Raw genomic sequence first — 5,439 nt, 5'->3', positions numbered from 1 at the left:
TTAGTTTATGTATCAGGCCTGATTATTAAATTACGGATCATAATCGTCTTCAAATCCAATGTTAATAAGCTCCTGTAAAGACGCCTTCTTTAAATGATAAATTCCAACCAAGATCGATTCAGCATCATATCCGCTTTTGAAGCATTTTTCATGCAGGAAGTTGTCGAGATGCTTTAAAAAAAAGTGATAATCGATGGGCGAGATGTCCGGTGAATATGGCAGAGGGGGCGGAGTCTCGTAGCCCAATTCGCTCGGCTTCTGCAGGGTCATTTCAGCAATATGCGGGCGAGCGTTGTCATGACTAATATCGGTCACATACGTTGGAGCTTCTGTGCATTTCGTAAATTTGATGGCAGTACTTTGCCGTAATCGTTTCGCCTGGATTCGAAAAGCTGTGATGGATGAAACCGGCTCCAGACCTTCAAACACTCACCATAACCTTTTTTTTTTGTATAATTTCGTCTTCGAGAAGTGTTGTGGAGCTTCTCCGTTATCCAATCACTGTGCCGAACATAGCCGGTTGTCCTAGAGGATCCGCTTCTCATCACACGTCACAATCCGCTCGAGAAATGGGTTGTATTTGTTACGCAGACGGACCGTTGAAGACACCTTAAAACGACGATTTTTTTTTTTATCGTTCATTTCATGCGGCAGACATTTATTCAACTTTTTTTTACTTCGATTCTATTGTGTACATACGTTAAACTACATGCGAAACTCTCTTTCTGCTCACTGTTTTCTTTCTACTTACATCCTTGTTTTTTTTTCTAATACTAAGGTCAATAGGCATCTCCTGTCTTTGTAATAATCATCTTTCGCTTCTTACGTATGTTTCGTTTCTGTTTAGCTCCTTACAATAAGTTGCTTCATACATTGCTTCGAGTGATTACCATACAAATTGAAATGAATTAACTGTAATCATAAACATCTACATCGATCAACAAATGTACAGTGTGTCCCAAAAGAAGCTGACGGATTTAAAATTTATTAACTTCCTCAATATCTAAGTTATGATTACCAATTTCCATATGTAAGTAGATAGGCCTCTCCGTGATGTTTTGAGATATAGTAAGATTTCATAATCTACTTATTTTCATTTTATTTACACAACTTAATCTAGGGTATGTTTTTCACAAGGTCTAATTTATGAAAAATGATGTACTCAAATATCCACCATTTTCATTTTCACAATCTTGTGTTCACTGCAGGGAATTGTCCAGCACACCACTTAATGTTTCAGGGCTTATTACCCTAATTTCCTTCTCTATAATGTTTTAAGGGCATTTATTATGGCTGGTTGTTTGTGTATATGCGTTCTTTGAGGTAACCCCAAAGGAAGAAATCTGCACATGTGAGATCTGGCGAGAGGTGTGGCCAATTTATCTCACATCCACGAGAAATTATTCAGTTGCCGAATATGTCCTGAAGCAAATTTAATGTTGTTCGTGCCATATGGGCCGTTGCACCGTCCTGCTGGAACCACATTGATCGAGAGACTCCCATTTGACTTGATCTCCTTCTTACTGATGTGGATGAGTCCTTCGCCACACTCTCTGCCGATTCTCATCACTTCTTGCCGTACAGGGTCTACCAGATTTAGAGAGGTCACATACAGACGCTTGCTCATGAAATCGAGCAACCATAGCTTTTAGTACATTGGGAGTAGGAGAATTCCTTGTGTTAAACTTTTGGCAAAACTATTATTTAGGTTACTATTTGGCCTAGATGTAAATTAAACAGAGTTAGCCAATTATTTGGCCTATTATTTGGCCTAGAAATAAATAAAAATAATTTGGCCTAGGCCTAGATATAAATGAAACTGATTTGGCCTATTATTTGGCCTATTTTTGACCTAAATATAAATGAAACTGATTTGGCCTATTATTTGGCCTACTATTTGACCTAAATATAAATGAAAATAATTTGGCCTACTATTTGGCCTAGATATAAATTAAAATGGTTTTGCTTAATATTTGGCTTAATATTTGGCCTAGATATAAATTAAAATGATTGGGCCTATTATTTGGCTTCCTTTTAGGTTTGATATGAATGAAAATGATTTGACCCCTTATTTGGCCTACTTTTTGGTCTATATATAAATTAAAATTAGTTGACTTAATAAATGGCCGAGATATAAATTAAAAGGAGTTGGCCTATTATTTGGCTTACTTTTAGGCCTAGATATAAATAAAAATTATTTTGCCTATTATTTGTGCCTAATATTTGGCCTAAATATAAATGAAAATGGTTTAGCCTATTATTTGGCCTTTTGTGCCTAGATATAAATTTAAATGATTTGGCATAATAATTGGCCTAATATCTGGCCTAATATTTGGCCTAATAAATGAAAATGATTTGGCCTATTATTTGGCCTAGATATAAATGTAATAGTTAGACTATTATTTGGCCTTTTTTTGCCTAGATATAAATCAAAATAATTTGGTTCATTATTTGGCCTACCATTTGGCCAAGATATAAATAAAACTTATTTGGCCTATTATTTGGCCTACTATTTGACCTAGATATAAATGAAAATGATTTGGCTTATTATATGGCTTACTTTTTGGCCTAAATATAAATGAAAATTATTTGGCTTAGTATTTGACCTATTTTTGGCCTAAATATAAATGAAAATGAGTTGGCCTAATATTTGGCTTAGATATAAATGAAAATGAGTTTGTCTCTTATTTGGCATACTTTTTATCCTAGATATAAATGGGACAATTCTGCTACAGTTACCACTTCTGCACCTAATTCCCGATTCCGATACAATTATTGATTCGGATTCCGATTCCGATTCCATAATCGCTTAACAAAATTATTTTTTTAGTCGAGTTTAAGAGAGAGTATTTTTCTGTTTTGAATGTTAATATACGTTTTTTTTTTCCTTTGACAAACTTTTTATGTTTTCATTTTGTGTGTTTTATTCAGATTGTGATGAATAGATTTTGAGGTTTTAAATTATATTTTGTTTCTTGTTCTATTTTTTTCATGTTTATCAACTCGTGCCATTTTTACGTGAGGTTTTTTTATCGGGAAATTTTATTCTGGTGCCATAATCACGCTGTCAATTTTTACTGATAGTTTAATATCAGCAAATATTTATCATTTCATCACCTATAATATAAATCTCACCTGTCTGTTTAAATGTATGTATGTACGTATGTATGTATGTATGTATGTATGTATGTATGTATGTATGTATGTATGCCTATAACTTTCGACAGAGGAAACGGATTTCACGATATCGGTAGCGTTTTGAAGCTCGCCCCTTCGGACGACAAATATCGAAAATTTTGCTAAAAATTAATTCCTTCACTTTAAATTGGATCCTTTTCTACAATGAGGGGTCGCTTTTTTTTCGCCGATATTTTCGATTGACTATCCTTAATTAAAACTTTCGCTACTTCCGGTTTGACGATGGATGCAACAGCAAAGGCGTCAGTTTTTTCATGTTCTTTTCCCCCTTCGAGCTGCCTGCCTACTACCACTTTTTTTGCTCAACACACACATCATAAACATCCGGGCAACGCTGCGCACCCAGGCTAGTTAATAATAGAAAATATGTTGGAAACAAAAACAAAAAAATAAAAAGCGGCGTTTTGAAAATCGAAAATCTGGCTTAAGTATACCCTCCAAAATTCTGTTTTTATTTCGATTCCCGTTTCAATTAATCGCCCCAACTTCAGTTAACACTACGTAATGTTTAACGGGATTTTATTTTGTTCCCTTCCTTCTTTCCTTCATACAAACCCATACTTACATTCAATGCTCTGCAAAAGTCGATACATGAAGAACGCATGCGTATTAAAGAACATACCGAAATACACAAACATGGCCGCCGTCGCGTTGCTACTAGTTGGCACGTCTATACAAGACTACGCATGCGTGAAGAAGCACCGCTAGAGAGTGACGCCGATTTGCCGGGGAAAAGACAACTGCGAACGACATAATATATACACGTACAAATGTGTTGCACGCTGACAGGACAAAGGAAATAAGGGCGGTTTTATCTTGGGAGAAAAGCCAGAGAAATATTAATATTTTGAAGGGAAGTTGGTGAGTAAGAATGAAAGGAGACAAAAATATCAAACGTTTCGGGTTGAAAATAAACTTGTTGGGAGATGAAGGACTAAAAGTAAAGCGGTAAAAAGAAAATAAAATATTTGGAAGTGCTTCTTCAATCTTAGAGAGATTGATTTTCTTTACTAGTTTGCAGTCTATATTTTTATTATGAGAAACAAAAAAAAACTAATTATACATCAACGGCATTAACCGTAGGCGGGTTGAACATGTTTTTTCCAAAGGAGAAATTGTGAATGGAAATATTAAATCCACAAGCGGCCCCAAATCGTATGTATAATCAGTTCTAATGAAATGGCGTTAGGTTTCAGCAGTTTATGCAAGGTTTCCTACATACAGCACCTGGTATTACCAAATTGCCACATATCTGGTACTTACCAGACTCAACGTTGATTAGCTTAGGTTGTTTCATTAGATACGATGTGTAAACGTAAGTAAAAAGAAAAAAGAAAACTAATTAAAAGAAATATGCATAGGATAATCATATCTTAATAAATATTTCGAGTAGAATTCTAAAACAGTTTAATTGTGAAGTACTATTAATAATTTGTCTTAAATAGCCTCATTCTAATCAAATCCAGATATACGGCTTCATTATATATAGAGAGAGAGCTGAGACACTGTAGACGACACAACCCTGGCACCCACAAATGCACTGCCTGTGACTGGATGTTACACAAGGAAAGAGAACTATACCGAAGGATAAAGCACTGTGGCCCCGACTAGTCATCGTCAAGACTGATTATGATATATATATATATATATATATATATATATATATATATATATATATATATATATATAAAGGCTTCCTTCAGTCTTGACAGACTATGGATACCCACTGTAAGGGTGCCTGCGCGTGAAATTTGTGTGCGCAATCTCCAACCACGCCTCTCCTGAGTCAACATTGTTGCATACCAGTGGCAAGTTGAGGTACAGTGGCAAGTTGAGGAAACAATGCCGAGATAAGCGGAGAGCACATACAGCGCCTAGAATTCCCAAATGGTCACCCATCTGGTATTAGCCAGGCTCAACGTTGCTTAACTTCGGTGATCTGACGAGAACCGGTGTGTCAACGCGATTATGCCGTGTATATATATATATATTTCACAGCTCATCAGTGCGGCTAGACAGGCAACCACCTCAAGCCAAGATTGAAACCCGACTGTCTGTATGGCAGTCAAGGCTCCTAACCATTACGCTATTGGCGGCCGCTGAACGAGTAGTGAATTTAACGATGTTTTGACATCGTCCGAAATACCGCCGCTCGATTTGTTTACACAAAGAGCGTCGCTTATACGCTAATGGTGTGTGTGTGTGTGTGTATATATATATATATATATATATATATATATA

The 5,439-nt window shown here is 35.9% G+C and overlaps 1 pseudogene; it reads right to left on the bottom strand.

Annotated features, from left to right (window-relative positions):
• Positions 1 to 5,060: 5,060 nt before the first annotated feature.
• Positions 5,061 to 5,177, bottom strand: LOC145261440 (5S ribosomal RNA; annotated as a pseudogene).
• Between the last annotated feature and the right edge of the window lie 262 nt (positions 5,178 to 5,439).

This window comes from Euprymna scolopes, chromosome 37, assembly GCF_053919585.1.
Source record: "Euprymna scolopes isolate OS-2025 chromosome 37, ASM5391958v1, whole genome shotgun sequence".
NCBI lineage: Eukaryota > Metazoa > Mollusca > Cephalopoda > Sepiida > Sepiolidae > Euprymna > Euprymna scolopes.
Note: the sequence above shows the minus strand (reverse complement) of the source record. Positions and strands in the feature narration are given on the sequence as shown.